Below are 16,109 nucleotides of genomic sequence, written 5' to 3'. Positions count from 1 at the left end.
GCACCGCGCGAGCGAGCGAGAAAGACAGCGAGAGGAGAGCGAGGAGACAGAGTGCAAGAGAGGAGAGACAGTGGCAGAGGTGAGGGAGAGGATGAGCAGCACTTTCTATCCACTACTCCAAATATGCTTCAATCAGGAGGTATTTATCAAATGAAACTTAAAGAATGGTGATAATAATTAACATTGTTGCTCAAAAATATTGTTCATTTTGGTCATACTTCATATACATTGCTTTGGCAACAATGACAACCACTATCCACGCCAATAAAGCATTTACTGAATTGAGACAGAGTGTTCAAAATGTGAAGTTCTACATTCACAGAACAATCAAACAAAGAGAAACTGTGTATACTTTTTGGGGAAAGGTCTGGTGTTCTAGAGTTGGCAGCACAGTCACAGCTTGCCAAAAGCTAAGGGAGGAAACGGGAGCAAAAACAAAACATATTGAATATACAGCGCTGCTTGAAAGAATGTGAACCCCTTAGTGTTCACCAAGAAATCTTCATTTAATCAGAACTAGTCTTTTTGATCTGACCTAACAGGTTTATATTTACCAATACCATAGAGGATATCATGCGTGTAGTAGAAAAACAACATTAAAAGTCATTAGTGCAGGTGCAAATAGTAAGTGACGCACTTCCAAAATATCCCCAAGAGCCACAAAAACAATAAATCAGGTAAAAAAAAGCCAACCCATAGATAACATCTAGAGATTTGCAGACCTTCCTTGCTGCATCTCAGGTAACTGTGCATGCTTCAACAATAAGAAAACTGAACCAAAATGCCATTCATGGGAGGTTTGCTAGGAAGAAACCTCTGCTGTCAAAAAAGAACCAAACTGCCAGTCTTAACTTTGCCAAAGACCACCTGGACAAACCTGAAGGTTTCTGGAAGTCCATTCTCTGGACCGATGAGTCAAAAGTACCACAAAAAGAACCTGATCCCAATAGCTAAGCATGGTGGTGGGAATGTCAAGATCTGGGGCTGCTTTTCCCACACTGGGCATGGACGACTCCACATCATTAAGGGAACACTGAATTCTGAGTTGTACCAGAAGATTCCTGAACAGAACGTCAGGCCATCAGTCAAGGAGCTACAGCTGGGCCAAAAACGGGTCTTCCAACAAGACAATGACCCAAAGAAATCAAACAAATCTACCAAAGAATGGCTCAGGAGAAAGATGTGTGTTTTGGATTGGCCAAGTCAAAGTCCTGGCCTAAATCAATCCGAGACGCTGTGGGAGGACCTGGAGAGGGCAGTTCATACCAGACACCCCTCGAACCTCACTCAATTGGCTGAGTTCTGTAAGGAGGACTGGGCAAAAATCCCTCAAAACAGATGTCAGAGACGGAGTAAACGTCTCCTACAGCCAGTAATCAAAGTTAACGCTGCTAATGGGAGGTGCCCCAAGTGATTGACTTAAGGGGTTCAAATCATTTTACACATATCAAATCTGTGTATAAAATCACTTTTGTTAAGTAAACAATGAAAATATAATTGTTTCTTCCACTTACTTGGAATGTATTTATTACGAATTTAGATAAGGATTTTGAATGTTGATTTTAAATCAGAAAAAGTACCAGCCCTATAGGGTTCACATACTTTCAAGCAGCACTGTATATACAATACCAGTCAGAAGTTGGCACACCTAATCATTCCATTTTTACTATTTTCTACATTGTAGAAGTGAAGACATCAAGTATGAACTAACATGGACTAACACAAGGAATTATGTAACCCCCCCCCCAAAAAAATATATATAATTTATAATTAAAATATAATTTATATTTGACATTCTTAAAAAGTAACCATTTGCTTTGACAGCTTTGCACACTCTTGGCATTCTCTCAACCAGCTTAGTGACCATAGTCACTTGGAATGCATTTCAATTAACAGATATGTCTTGTTAAAAGTTAATTTGTGGAAGTTCTTTCCTTCTTAATGCGTTTGAGCCTATCAGGTATGTTGTGACAAGGTAGGGGTGGTATACAGAAGATAGCTCTATTTGGTAAAAGACCAAGTCCATATTATGGCAAGAACAGATCAAATAAGCAAAGAGTCTATCATTACTTTAAGACATGGTCAGTCAGCGCGGAAAATTTTAAGAACTTTGAACCTTCCTTCAAGTGCAGTCGCAAAAACCATCAAGCACTATGATGAAACTTGCTCTCATGAGGACAGCCACAGGGAAGGAAGATCCAGAGTTACCTCTGCTGCAGAGAACAAGTTCATTAGAGTTAGAGTTAATTTAAGACATCAACATCAACTGTTCAGAGGAGACTGTGTGAATCAGGCCTTCATGGTCAAAATGATGCAAAGAAACCACTACTAAAGGACACCAATAAGAAGAGACTTGCATCCAAGTCCAAGAGACACGAGCAACGGACATTAGAGCGGTGGAAATCTGTCTTTTGCTCAGATGAGTCAATTGTATTGACTTATTTGGTTCCAACCGCCCTGTCTTTGTGAGACGCTAAGTAGGTGAACGAATGATTTCCGCATGTGTGGTTCCCAACATGAAGCATGAAGGAGGTGGTGTGATGGTGCTTTGCTGGTGACACTGTCAGTGATTTATTTAGAATTCAAGGCACACTTAACCAGCATGGCTACCACCGCATTCTGCAGCGATACACCAGCCCATCTGGTTTGCGCGTAGTGGGACTATCATTTGTTTTTCAACAGGACAATGACCCAAAACACCTCCAGGCTGTGTAAGGGCTATTTGACCAAGGAGAGAGATTGAGTGCTGCATCAGATGACCTGTCCTCCAAAATCACCTTACCTCAACCCAAATGAAATGGTTTGGGAAGAGTTGGACTGCAGAGTGAAGGAAAAACAGCCAAGAAGTGCTCAGCACATGTGGTAACACCTTCAAGACTGTTGGAAAAGCTTTCCAGGTGAAGCTGGTTGAGAGAATGCCAAGAGAGTGCAAATCTGTCAAGGCAAAGGGTGGCTACTTTGAATAATCTCAAATATTTTAATTTTTGTAACACTTTTTTGGTTACTACATGATTCCGTGTGTTATCTCATAGCTTTGATGTCTTCACTATTATTCTACAATGTAGAAATTAATAAAAATTAAGAAAAACCCTTGAATGAGTCAGCGTGTCCAAACTTGAGACCGCAATTGTGTACACACACACACAGTGCATTCTGAAAGTATTCAGACCCCCTTGACCTTTTCCACATTGTGACTTATTCTAAAATGATTAAATTCATAAGGGTTTTTATAAAAAAAATTGTATACAAAATTCAACACTGAAATATCATATTTACATAAGCATTCAGACCCTTTACTCAGTACTTTGTTGAAGCAACCTTTGGCAGAAATTACAGCCTCAAGTCCTCTTGGGTATGACACTACAAGCTTGGCACACATGTATTTGGAGAGTTTCTCCCATTCTTCTCTGCAGATCCTCTCAAGCTCTATCAGGTTGGATGGAGTGTTGCTGCACAGCTATTTTCAGGTCTCTCCAGAGATGTTCGATCGGGTTCAAGTCCATGCTCTGGCTGGGCCACTCAAGGACATTGAGACTTGTCCCGAAACCACTCCTGGGTTGTCTTGGCTGTGTGCTTAGGGTTGTTGTCCTGTTGGAATGTGAACCTTCATCCCAGTCTGACGTCCTGAGGGCTCTGGTTTTCATCAAGGATCTCTCTGTACATGTTTGCCACCACCATGCTTCACCGTAGGGATGGTGCCAGGTTCCTTCCAGACATGACACTTGGTATTCAGGCCAAAGAGTTCAATGTTGGTTTCATCAGACCAGAGAATCTTGTTTCTCATGGTCTGAGATTATTTAGGTGCCTTTTAGCAAACTCCAAGCGGGCTGACTTGTGCCATTTAATGAGGAGCAGCTTCTGTCTGTCCAATCTACCATAAAGGTCTGATTGGTGTAGTGCTGCAGAGATGGTTGTCCTTCTTTAAGGTTCTCCCATCTAAACAGAGGAATTCTAGAACTCTGTCAGAGTGACCATCGGGTTCTTCGTCACTTCTCCCCAGATTTCTCAGTTTGGCCGGGCAGAGAGCTCTATGAAGAGAGTCTTGGTGGTTCCAAACTTCTTCCATTTAAGAATGATGGAAGCCACCGTGCTCTTGGGGACCTTCAATGCTGCAAACAAAATGTGGTCTACTTCCCCAGATCTGTGGTTCGACACAAACATGTCTCAGAGCTCTACGGACAATTCCTCCAAACTCACGGCTTGGTTTTTGCTCTGACATGCACTGTCAGCTGTGGAACCTTGTATAGACAGGTGTGTGCCTTTCCAAATCAATTGAATTTACCACAGGTGGACTCCAATCAAGTTGTAGAAACATCAAGAATGATCAATGGAAACAGGATGCACCTGAGCTCAATTTTGAGTCTCATAGCAAAGGGTCAGAATACTTATGTAAATGTTTTATTTTTATACATTTGCTACAATTTCAAATATATATATATTTTTTTACTTTTTCAATTTTGGGTAGTGTGTAGGTTGCAATTTTGTTTTGTTTTGAATAAGGCAGTAAAGTAACAAAATGTGGAAAAAGGGGTCTGAATACTTTCCGACGTATGCATGCATGCATGTATGCATGTATGTATGCAAGCATGTATGTATGCATGTATGCATGCATGTATGTATGCATGTATGCATGTATGTATGTATGCATGTATGCAAGTAAATGAAAGAATGAGAGCACGTGAGAGCAAGCGAGAGGAGATTGTCTGAAGTAGGTAGGAGACAACTGAAAAAGCTTAGGGTAGGCATTAGCCAGAGATCTGAAGAAGTTAGTATGAGCCCTATCTATCTTGGAACAGCTTGTACTACACACTAATAGGCTTAATGCTGTCAATCAACAACCTACAGCCGTATCCCTATAGTCCATAACTGTATGGCTGCATACATATACCTGGGTCGTGCCGTGAAAATAGCGCATTTTGTGTCCCTTTGAAATTTTAACTTAAGTAGAAATTGTGGATTCAAATTGTGTTTTAAAAGTCTATTAAATGAAGTGCCCTTTAAAAGACTAAATCTCATTTTAGTTATGAATAACGGCGTGTGAAAGTGCTAAAATTCATTATTTTGACATGTACCTCCATCAAACCTGTGTCACTTCAAGGATTTGTCACTTCTAAGATTTTAACCCACTTAATCCCAAAATGTCTCCATGTTTCGCCCATCATTGTAAAGCCCTCGTTATTTTGTTACTTTGACAAAGTCATTTCTAAAGATGAATTTATAAATAAATAATCACATGAAATAAATAAAGGTTAAAAAAAATAAAACACATCTGTCCCTCATTTTAAGAAGAGTTCATGTAACAGAGTTTAATTATGGTGGAACGCTCTTTAAATATTATTTTCTAAAGAAAAATTGATCATCTAATAGTTAAATCGGTGTAAAAGCAGGTGAGCTGGTTTGACTCTTAGGCAATTTTCTGGTGGTGTGATGGAAGACTTTTCTTACCCCATTTCTTCCATCCTATATACCTTTTTCTTCATCTTTTAAAATAGTGAGCTGACATGTTTCTAGCACTTTTATTTCCCTGACTGATAAAAACAAATTTTCTTATGCTTTCTCATCGCTCTGTGAGATTCATAATATCTTATCACCAGTCCATCACCACCTTCTACTCACAACATACAGGGGATTCAAACAAGCAGTATTTACTCTTTTTATTATTTGTTCTCATTGTTTGTTTTCATTTTTTTTTTTTACTGTCATGATATTTCAATTGTATTAGACATAACATTTTTTTGTGAAGTATGCATTCAATTGCCACTCCCTGTTACAAGGGGAATTATGGCTGATTTAAGATGAAATCGTCAACCCTGTTACAGTCAACCCTGTTACAGTCAACCCTGTTACAGTCAACCCTGTTACAGTCAACCCTGTTACAGTCAACCCTGTCTCTTTTTGTTTAACCTCGAGATGGAAAAACTTGTTTTTGAACGTTATGACAATGTTAAAATCAAACGTCCTTAAAAAAAGAAAATTGTAAACTTACACTTCTCAAAAGGCACTGAAACAAATGTGTCATAGTGACATGTTAAATAATCACCAGCTGTCTGATAACATTCGTAGTGTCCTTCCCTTCTCTTATTAAATCCTCCACACACACGACAGTGAACCTAATGAGGAATAAGGAACTGTTCAGATCGCTGACATGCACACAGGGTCTCTCTATGCTGTAAGACAGACAGCACTGGCCTTTGTGTGGCTTGCTGGACTTCGTGTGTGTGCGTGCGGGTGCATCCAAGCCGAAGTACAGTAACAAAGGGCTGCCTTCCACAGACTTACCACAAAGACATTCCACTGGTATAGCTGTCCTTATGTCAGTCTAGCCACCAGTTCCTCCCTCCTTCTCAAACTGTGTGTTGGCCTGTCATTATGTCCCCTGTCTAAGTGGCTACCATACAACCAGAGTAGAACAGAGCAGGCGTTTGTCTGCCACAGCAACAAAGTTAACGTGGCTCAGATTCTGCCTGGGGCTAAGCCTGATTAGAGCTTCTACTGTAGTTTACAACACACAGACACACCTTGTACTTACTAGTTGTGTGTCAGATGGGCATTGTGCTTGAGAGCTGAGGTATGGCTGCCTCTTTACGGCTCAGAGAGTGGGTGTGTTTGTCTGTCTGTGTCCTCCTCACACTGCAATCTTGAGGGAGAGGAGAGAGCGCATGTTAAATTCATATGATGAGCACAGAATAAATCCATGAACACTCACACAAATAGACAAATTCACCATACACAAATAGACAATGCTACATACATAATATTATTATGTAATCCTATACACTATGAATTTATTTATTTCACTTTATTTAACCAGGTGAGTTGGAACCAAAAAGAAATCAATTTCATTGAACTCTGTAGACATTCCAGAAGCAAGGCGCAAAATAGCGAAAGGTAGATCTACCTAAATATGTGGAGATCAAAGGGACCTCTAGAGTTAAGCATCAGACATGATCTCAGGAATGCTTCTGTTTCTGTAGGTTATCAGAAAAGTGAGGTACGGTGGTAGTTTACACAAGAGTGCTTTAAAATCCACAAAAAGAGAGCAATGCACAGATTTGGGAGACTTCAAATCAGGCCAGCATACATACCTTCTCATACAGAGTACAGTGCTGAACCTATCGACCGTAATTAAGCACGATACACTATGATATTCAGCGTCCAGGGCCTTCGATACAGAAGCAGCAGCAGTCATAATTGATATTGCTATAGTCTAGAATCAGAATGAATGTCAATGAATAATTCAGTTTTCTGCCATTTTAAATGTATTTATTTAACTAGGCAAGTCGATTAAGAACAAATTCTTATTTACAAATGACGGCCTACCCCGGGCCAAACCCTATCGACGCTGGGCCAATTCCGCGCCACCATATGGACTCCCGATCACAGCCGGTTGTTATACAGCCTGGAATCGAACCAGGGTCTGTAGTGACGCCTCTAGCACTGAGAAGGAGTGCCTTAGACCACTGCACCACTCAGGATCCCCCTATGTAAGGTATGATCTATTCCTATAAAATTTTATTTAACTCATCAACATGTGGAATGAAATGCCCAGATATTTATACGTGGGAACACGATCAATGATGGCACCATCCGAAGTATGTAGGCAGAAATCATGATATATTTCTACATGACCTGGAAAAAAAACATGTACCTGGTTATACCTGCATTAAGCACTAACTTCAGTTCAACAAAGACCCTCTGCAGTACAATAAAGGCAGACAAGCTCTGAAAGATTGTCAGCCGTAGGGTTAATAGCATACATAACACTCGTGGCCCTCCCGCCTTTACAGCAGGGCAGCTCCCGCTCAGCCCAGTCAAAGCTCTTCTGTCCTGGCACCCCAATGGTAGAACCAGCGTCACCCCTGAAGCCATCATCCAAAAAAACATCTGAAACCCAACCTCTTCAAAGACTATCTTAAATAATCCCACAGGACCCCCCCCACCCCTCCCTTGTGTGAAGTCCTTTATGTTCAGAATTCTTTTAATTTAACGCAATCAGTAAATACACATTGTGTTCTTTAAATAATTGACAAACCAGTGAAGCACAGCCTGCTTCAGGCCAATTGTTGAAAATATCTGAATATGTCATGAATGACAGTGTGGAAGGCCTTATACAAATCAATAAAAAAGGCCTGCACAGTGTTTTGTTCCATTTAAACAATTAAAACATCATTTAAAAACAATAGAAGTAGCAGAGAACATATCTAATCTTTTGCGCAGCATTTCATTTAAAAACATGAGATGTGAAAGTTGGTTCCAATGATGAGCTCAGTCAATGCAGTAAGTCAGGGGAGAGAATGTTTGGCTGGAGTAATCTAAACATACCTACAAGACAACTCCCATTTCACACAGACCGAGCACACACACACACACCATACAGAGAGGCTAGGCCTGAAACACTGTTAAAACACTACCTGTGTGTGGCAGTTAAAAAGCTCTGTCTCCTCAAGTTAAATGTGGTTTATCTTGTTCAAGGCTTGTGGAACAATAGTTACAAACAAGCATCACCTTCAGGGAAGCACAAACAGGGGAACACATTTTCCAATGGAACTGGAAAGAAGAACGATCACTCAAACTGAAATGGACAAGTTCAGGTGGTGCCTTCTAAGTTTCAAACAGTTCTCTAAATGGCAGTGTTCAGTACGTAGTAGGCCTATCAGTTTCATGCAGACTACTGAACTCAACCTTCAATTTCCCATCGCTTCACCACATTCCTGAGGCACCTGACAAACAGCAGCCACCAGAAGGCTCTCCACACCCACACAAGTCTACAGTTGCCTGCCTGTCCAACAGAGATCCTGGTTAAGGATGAGATATGTAAAAAAGAACAGGGTCAGCCATAATATTACGGTGCCCCTGGAGCAAATGAAGGTTAAATGCCTTGCTCAAGGGCACATCTTGTCGGCATGGGTATTAAAATCAGCGACCTTTCGGTTACTTGCCCAACATCCTCCTGCTGGGTCAGGTTACAATCTGAACCCAGATATGTGGTTGAGACCAACAGCTGCCAAGAGTTTCTACCCTGACCCCAGAGCAGATGTCAATAAGTTCACTGCCCAGGCCAAATGACAAGGTGTGTGAATGGCTGTAAAAGTGCTCATACCGAAAGTCCCATAGACTAGATGAGGACCTAACAGTCCATACCTAGTTGGAATGAACACCTCCCGAGCCCCTCACCAAAAGACAGACCGTCGCTCAGGGAATGGGGAGAGAATGCACCCTGTTGAGTAAACCCCTGACATCGCATACACATCACAAACAGGCCCCAATCACAAACCCAGCTCCCGATAAGTAGATCCACAGACAGGCGAGTCCACATTAACAACACAGCAGCTCAATGCTCTGAGGTTCACCCCCCTCCCGAAGGCCTGGTTGTCTGTCTAGCGACATCACACTGTCACCTGTTGACAGACAGTGAGGGATAACGCGCTGTCTATTTGGGAATGTGTGGATCAGCTGATGTTCCTGCCTCTTATCTTAGCAAGCTGGAGATGAACCAGAGTTCCTGAAAGGATGAGTAGAGGTACTGGAGAGGAGAGCCGGATTAAGGCTCATGTTGAGGCATGTAGCAGGGGAAGTGTTTTCTGAGAGCCCACTTCAGCAGAAACCAATCAAAGGTCCACAGGTACGGCCTACAGCCTATGCAAATTATTTAGTTTGTTTGTGTTTGCTACAAGGTAGGCCTGCCAGGTTATTTTACATAGCCTATAGCCTTAGTTTGTGTGTAGAATTGTATTATACATTTGTTTGGCTGGGTCTTGAGAATCAGTCAGCTACAATTATAGTTAATCTGTTTTTGACCAAGTCTGTTTTTACATTCTAGTCATTCAGTGACTTACAGAAGTGAGTGCATACATTTTCATACTGGTCCCCCATGGGAATCAAACACAAACCTGGCCTTGCAAGACCTATGCTCTCCCAAATGAGCTACAAGAGACAATTTCATGTCGAAAAATTATGCGATTACCAGGTGTCTTTTAATTTAGATGAATTATTTTTCATAGTAGTGCAGCCAGTCCACAAGGTGGCACAGCACCCCTCTTACATTCTTTGGTGAGATCCCTGTTATCTATCTGATTCGTGGAGAATTAGATATGTTCCCTCGGAAAAAAATCACCACAATAAGTGAAGTAAAAATGAACCATGCTGCATCTTTCGGTCAAAAAGGTAAGCTAAAACTTTAATTCTTACTACACTTATAATAACCTCAATATTTTACCAGTCAGCCAACAGTGCCGATAAAACAGGCCTTGTAGTTAAAACTAGGCTATGTCAATAAAAGTGAGGTGACAGAACTGAGTTGTTTTATTCCTACAAAAATAACAAAATATTTTGAAAACGTTCGATTCATGTGTATATGAATCAGGGCGGCAGGAAGCCTAGTGGTTAGAGCATTGGGCCTGTAACCAAAAGGTTGCTAGATTGACTTCCCGAGCTGACATGGTGAAAATATGTCATTCTCCCCCTGAACAAGGCAGTTAAACCCACTGTTCCTAGGCCATCATTGTAAATAAGAATTTGTTCTTAAAACTGACTTGCCTTGTTAAATATAAGGTTAAATAAATCAAATAAAAATATATTTCTCAATTTACAGTGGTATAATCATGTCCGATTTCTTTCCCTGGTATTATATGGACAATTCATCCAACTACAAAATGGTGACCCCCTCAGTTGATTTGAATTTCTTAATTTCTACCTCCACAGTCATTGGGATCTTGGTCACCTCCCTTACAAAGGTCCTTCCTGCCCAGTTGCTCAGTTTAGTAGAACGACCAGTTCTAGGCAGAGTCAAAGGTAGTTCTATGTTTTTCCTATTTCCCAATGATGTAGACCACTATGCTCTTGGAAACTTTCAACACTTTAAAAATGGTTTTATATCCTTCCCCAGATACTTTTGGTTTTGTAGTGTATGTGGACATCTGCTCGTCAAACATCTCATTCTAAAACCATTGGCATTAATATAGAGTTGGTCCCCCCTTTGCTGCTATAACAGCCTCCACTCTTGCGGGAAGGCTTTCCACTAGATGATGGAACATTGCAGCAGGGACTTAGTAATACTCTTGTGCCTGAGTGGAAGCAAGGTTGGGCACCGAAGTTGGGCTATTAGGCCTGGCTCGCAGTCGGCATTCCAATTCATCCCAAAGGTGTTCGATGGGGTTGAGGTCAGGGCTCTATGCAGGCCACAAATTTGTTCACAGCAGAGGTCGACCGATTATGATTTTTCAACGCCGATACAGATTATTGGTGGACCAAAAGCCGATACAGATTTAAAATCGGCCGATTAAAAAAAAAAATATGAATACATGTATTTGTAATAATGATATTTACAACTATACTGAATGAACACTTATTCTAACTTAATATAATACATCAATAAAATCAATTTAGCCTCAAGTAGATAATGAAACATGTTCAATTTGGTTTAAATACTGCAAAAACAAAGTGTTGGAGAAGAACGTAAAAGTGCAATATGTGCCATGTAAGAAAGCTAATGTTCCAGTTCCATGCTCAGAACATGAGAACATATGAAAGCTGGTGGTTCCTTTTAACAGGAGTCTTAAATATTCCCAGGTAAGAAGTTTTAAGTTGTAGTTATTATTAGGACTATTTCCCTCTATGCCATTTGTATTTCATATACCTTTGACTATTGGATGTTCTTATAGGCACTTTAGTAATGCCAGTGTAACAGTATAGCTTCCGTCCCTCTCCTCGCTCCTCCCTGGGCTCGAACCAGCAACACAATGACAACAGCCACCACATCGAAGCAGCGTTACCCATGTAGAGCAAGGGAAACAACCACCCCAAGGCTCAGAGCGAGTGAAGTTTGAAACGCTATTAGTGCGCGCTAACTAACCATCCATTTCACTTTGGTCACACCAACATCATCTCGGGAGTTGATAGGTTTGAAGTCATAAACAGCGCAATGCTTAACGCTGCTGGCAACAGCTGCCGAGAGATAAAAAAAAGTGGTGATCCTAACTGACCTAAGACAGGGAATTTTCACTAAGATTAAATGTCAGGAATTGTGAAAAAAAATGAGTTTAAATGTATTTGGCTAAGGTGTATGTAAAACTCCGACTTCAACTCTATATAGGTCATGGCTCTCGAGTGATGCAGCGGTAAGGCACTGCATCTCGGTGCAAGACGCTTTACTACAGTCCCTGGTTCGAATTCAGGCTGTATCACATCCGACCGTGATTGGGAGTGCCATAGGTCGGCGAGCAATTGGCCCAGAGTCATCCGGGTTTGGCCGGGGTAGGCCTTCATTGTAAATAAGAATTTGTTCTTACCCAACTTGCTTAGTTAAATAAAGGTTAAAAATAAATGTAAAAAATGGCGGCAACCACAGCGCAATCAATTGGAGGTGAACAGTGGCTGGTTCTCAAAATATAGCTAGGCAAGCATTGCACACCAACAGATGGAGAAAACCTACACCAGAAATCCTAAACCATTATTATTACTATTATTCTTATTAAATTTAGAATTATATTTTTTTTAAAAGTATGATCTGTGAATATCTGAATAACTAACAGAAAATGCCCCTTAATTCATATCTGAGTCCTCCAATCCTCTAAATGTAATTATTGGCGGAGTCACGTCATTGAAAAATATATTTCGATACACTGTAGGCCTACCATATGCGAAATCAGTCCCACTAGTGTTGAGTAATGTGCTGTTAAAAATGGTGTAGGTCTTATTTAAAGAGCATATAGAAGTTAGAAGCAAAAGCCTACAACTATTTTATCACCGTTTCGCACTGCTCTGATGCAAGCATGGGGACTGGTCTTGATAAATCAATGAGATTTTGATTTTCACTAACTCTCCATTTGGGTATTGGATAGACAAGAATACAAAAATGAGGGTAGAGAAATGTTATACTCTTAGTGTAACCTTTAACTCGGCAAGTCCTTCCTCATGCCCTGGGTGGATTCTTAAGCTGAATAGCCCAGTACTGTACTGTCGACCATCACGTTGTACAGCGCCATATTTCCGTACCAGCAAGAACCAAATCAAAAGTTGACACCTACTCATTCCAGGATTTTTCTATATTTGTACTATTTTCTACATTGTAGAATAATAGTGAAGACATCACAACTATGAAATCACACTGGTCTCCAGTGTGCCCTGCATTCTGTAGTACAGACATGGCCTGCTCCCCTTTTGCAAGAAATTAGGCGCTTTCCCATGTTTACTACAGTATGTATTGTAGACTGCACAGTAGCCTAAAACACATTTTGTTAATAAATTAATGAGAAATTCTCAAAATGCAGATGTTGATTTAGTTATGGATCCATAACGAAGTACTACGGGAATAAATATCCCTGATTTACAGAAATATTGGAACAAAGATGTCTAATGAAGGCAAACAATTTAGAATCCTCCATTCTGTAGCCTACTCCCGACCATCACTTTGTACAGCGCCATATTTTCCATTCAATGCTACCGGAAACCCTGTGGGTTTTGTTGTTCGTTTTCTCTGAATAGAAACACCATAATATGAATAAAATTAATTAGACCAAATTTCTTCAAATCAATCCCATATACTATGTTATTACAAATAAGGTTTTAAATTCTTTGGTACTGCCAATATGGAATACTATCAAATGCTTCTCAAAGATGACTAGCAATAACAGAAAAAAAATGGCTGACAATTAAATTACGAGAATGCTGCGGCAGCATTCAAAGGTGTGCCACAGTATGATGCAACTTTTAAAGGAGGAACGACTGTAGTTGACTAAAATGTTCCACCGTTTGACAGTAACTGGGCAAAATCATTATTCAAATGACAAAAAAATGTGACTTAGACTTCATGATATTTTTGTAAAAATGAGTAAGACTACACTAAATAAAAATTTTAAAAAGCCAAAATGAAAACTGCCTCATGTTTCACAAGTTTGGACATCACAACACAGTGCAGCACAGCACAGTACAGAATACTATAGTACCTTTACTGCATTGTATCGTTGGACAGCGTATACCAATATATCTTCTTTCATTTCTCAAAAATAGAGACTCTTAGCTTTCATTTGACACCAACTGTGATATGCTCCAATGAACTTCACATTAGTGCTCTTTGGACCTTTGTTGGAAATGCCCATATGCATTTAACTTCTTGGCGCACCGATGCCTTTAGCGGGATCATTTGTGTCAACAGCCGCTGAATTGCAGAGTGCCAAATTCAAATTAAATAACTAAAAATATTTAATTTTCATGAAATCACAAGTGCAATAAAGCAAAACACAGCCTAGCTTGTTGTTAATCCACCTGGCGTGTCAGTTTTAAAAATAAAATAAAAAAGTTTTACAGCAAAAGCTATCCAAGCGTTTGTGTTAGGACATCTCTCAGCAGACAAAACATTACAAACAGCTAGCAGCAAAGTAGATTGGTCACGAAAGTCAGAAAAGCAATACAATCCTTTGATGATCTTCGGATGTTTGCACTCACGAGACTTACCAGTTACACAATAAATGTTCCTTTTGTTCCATGAAGATTTTTATATCCAAAATAGCTCCATTTGGTTGGCACATTTTGTTCAGAAATCCACAGGCTCGAGCGGTCACGACAGGGCAGACAAACTCCAAATAGTATCCGTAAAGTTCGTAGAAACATGTCAAACGTTTTTTATAATCAATCCTCAGGTTGTTTTTACAATAAATAATCAATAATATTTCAACCGGAACGTAGATTTTTCAATATCAGAAAGAGAAAATGTTTGTTCCAAACTGTTGCGCATGCAAAACTCTGCTGGCACCCAGCCATCCACTGATGCGACGTGTGCAATCTCGCTCATTTTTCTGAATAAAAACCTGAAACTATGTCTTAAGAATGTTCACACCATGTGGAAGCCATAGAGAAAGGAATATGGTTGATATCCCTTTAAAATAGAGGGAAGGCATGCAATGGAACAAAGGTTTCAGGAAAAACAGCACTTCCTGGTAGGATTTTCCTCAGGTTTTCACCTGCAATATCAGTTCTGTTATACTCAGACAATATTTTGACCGTTTTGGAAACTTTAGTGTTTTCTATCCTAATCTGACAATTATATGCATATTCTAGATTCTGGGCCTGAAATTTCATTTGGGTACGTTTTTCATCCAAACATCAATATACTGCCCCCAACACTCAACAGGTAAAAATAGCACTTCTGGTTTGAACGGGAATGCTGGGAAGCCCGGTAAATTCTTGCGATTTTCTCGAGAAGGAAAATTGGTATATTCTCTGGAAAATATAAAATCTTACTCAAGAAACTAAGCCTAGCAGCACTCTACAAATCCTCCATTCTTCACCCCCTCTCCATCTTCTCTCCCCCTCTCCTGTTATGAACTTCTCGCTCAACAGATCCACACTTCACACGTAGCTCTAAATAGTAGCCCTTTTTAAATCGTGGCCATCAAAACTGTTTAACCCTCTACAGTCTAAGCACTGTAAGCTTGGGGGGGGGGGGGGGGGGTATCACAACCGGCTGTGATTGGAACTGTGGGCTAACTGCCTTGTTCAGGGGCAGATCGACAGATTTTTACATAGTCAGCTCAGGGATTCAATCTTGCAACCTTACGGTTAACTAGTCCAACACTAACCACCTGCTTCATGAGGAGCCCACCTGTTAAGCGAATGCAGTAAGAAGCCACGGTAAGTTGCTAGCTAGCTTTACATTTAATCAATCAAAATCACTAGTTATAACTACACATGGTTGATGATATTACTAGTTTATCTAGCGTGTCCTGCGTTGCATATAATCGATGCAGTGCGCATTCGTGAATAAGGACTGTCGTTTCGCCAATGTGTACCTAACCATAATCACCAATGCCTTTCTTAAAATCAATACACAGAAGTATATATTTTTAATCCTGCATATTTAGCTAAAAGAAATCCAGGTTAGCAGGCAATATTTACCAAGTGAAATTGTCACTTCCCTTGCGTTCATTGCACGCAGAGTCAGGGAATATGCAACAGTTTGGTCTTCCTGACTCATTGCGAACTAATTTGCCAGATTTTACGTAATAATGACATAACATTGAAGGTTGTGCAATGTAACAGCAGTATTTAGACTTATGGATGCCACCCGTTAGATAAAATACATAACAGTTCCACATTTCACTGAAAGAATAAAC

The 16,109-nt window shown here is 40.3% G+C and overlaps 1 protein-coding gene across 12 annotated transcripts in view; it reads right to left on the bottom strand.

Moving 5' to 3' along the window:
* LOC124037809 (ras-specific guanine nucleotide-releasing factor RalGPS2-like) overlaps positions 1-16,109 on the bottom strand; it is a 169,313-nt gene that overhangs the window by 115,609 nt on the left and 37,595 nt on the right. For 7 of the 12 annotated variants that reach the window (XM_046352884.1, XM_046352894.1, XM_046352890.1 and 4 more), the window contains exon 2: positions 6,530-6,637. The gene's annotated coding sequence lies outside the window, so the exon portion shown is untranslated. Of the gene's footprint in view, positions 1-352; positions 392-6,279; positions 6,461-6,518; positions 6,638-16,109 lie in introns of those variants that run through there. The other 5 variants (XM_046352887.1, XM_046352891.1, XM_046352889.1 and 2 more) reach the window with 3 other exon arrangements.

Source organism: Oncorhynchus gorbuscha, linkage group LG06 (assembly GCF_021184085.1).
Source record: "Oncorhynchus gorbuscha isolate QuinsamMale2020 ecotype Even-year linkage group LG06, OgorEven_v1.0, whole genome shotgun sequence".
NCBI lineage: Eukaryota > Metazoa > Chordata > Actinopteri > Salmoniformes > Salmonidae > Oncorhynchus > Oncorhynchus gorbuscha.
This window is presented reverse-complemented; position numbering and strand designations above follow the sequence as displayed.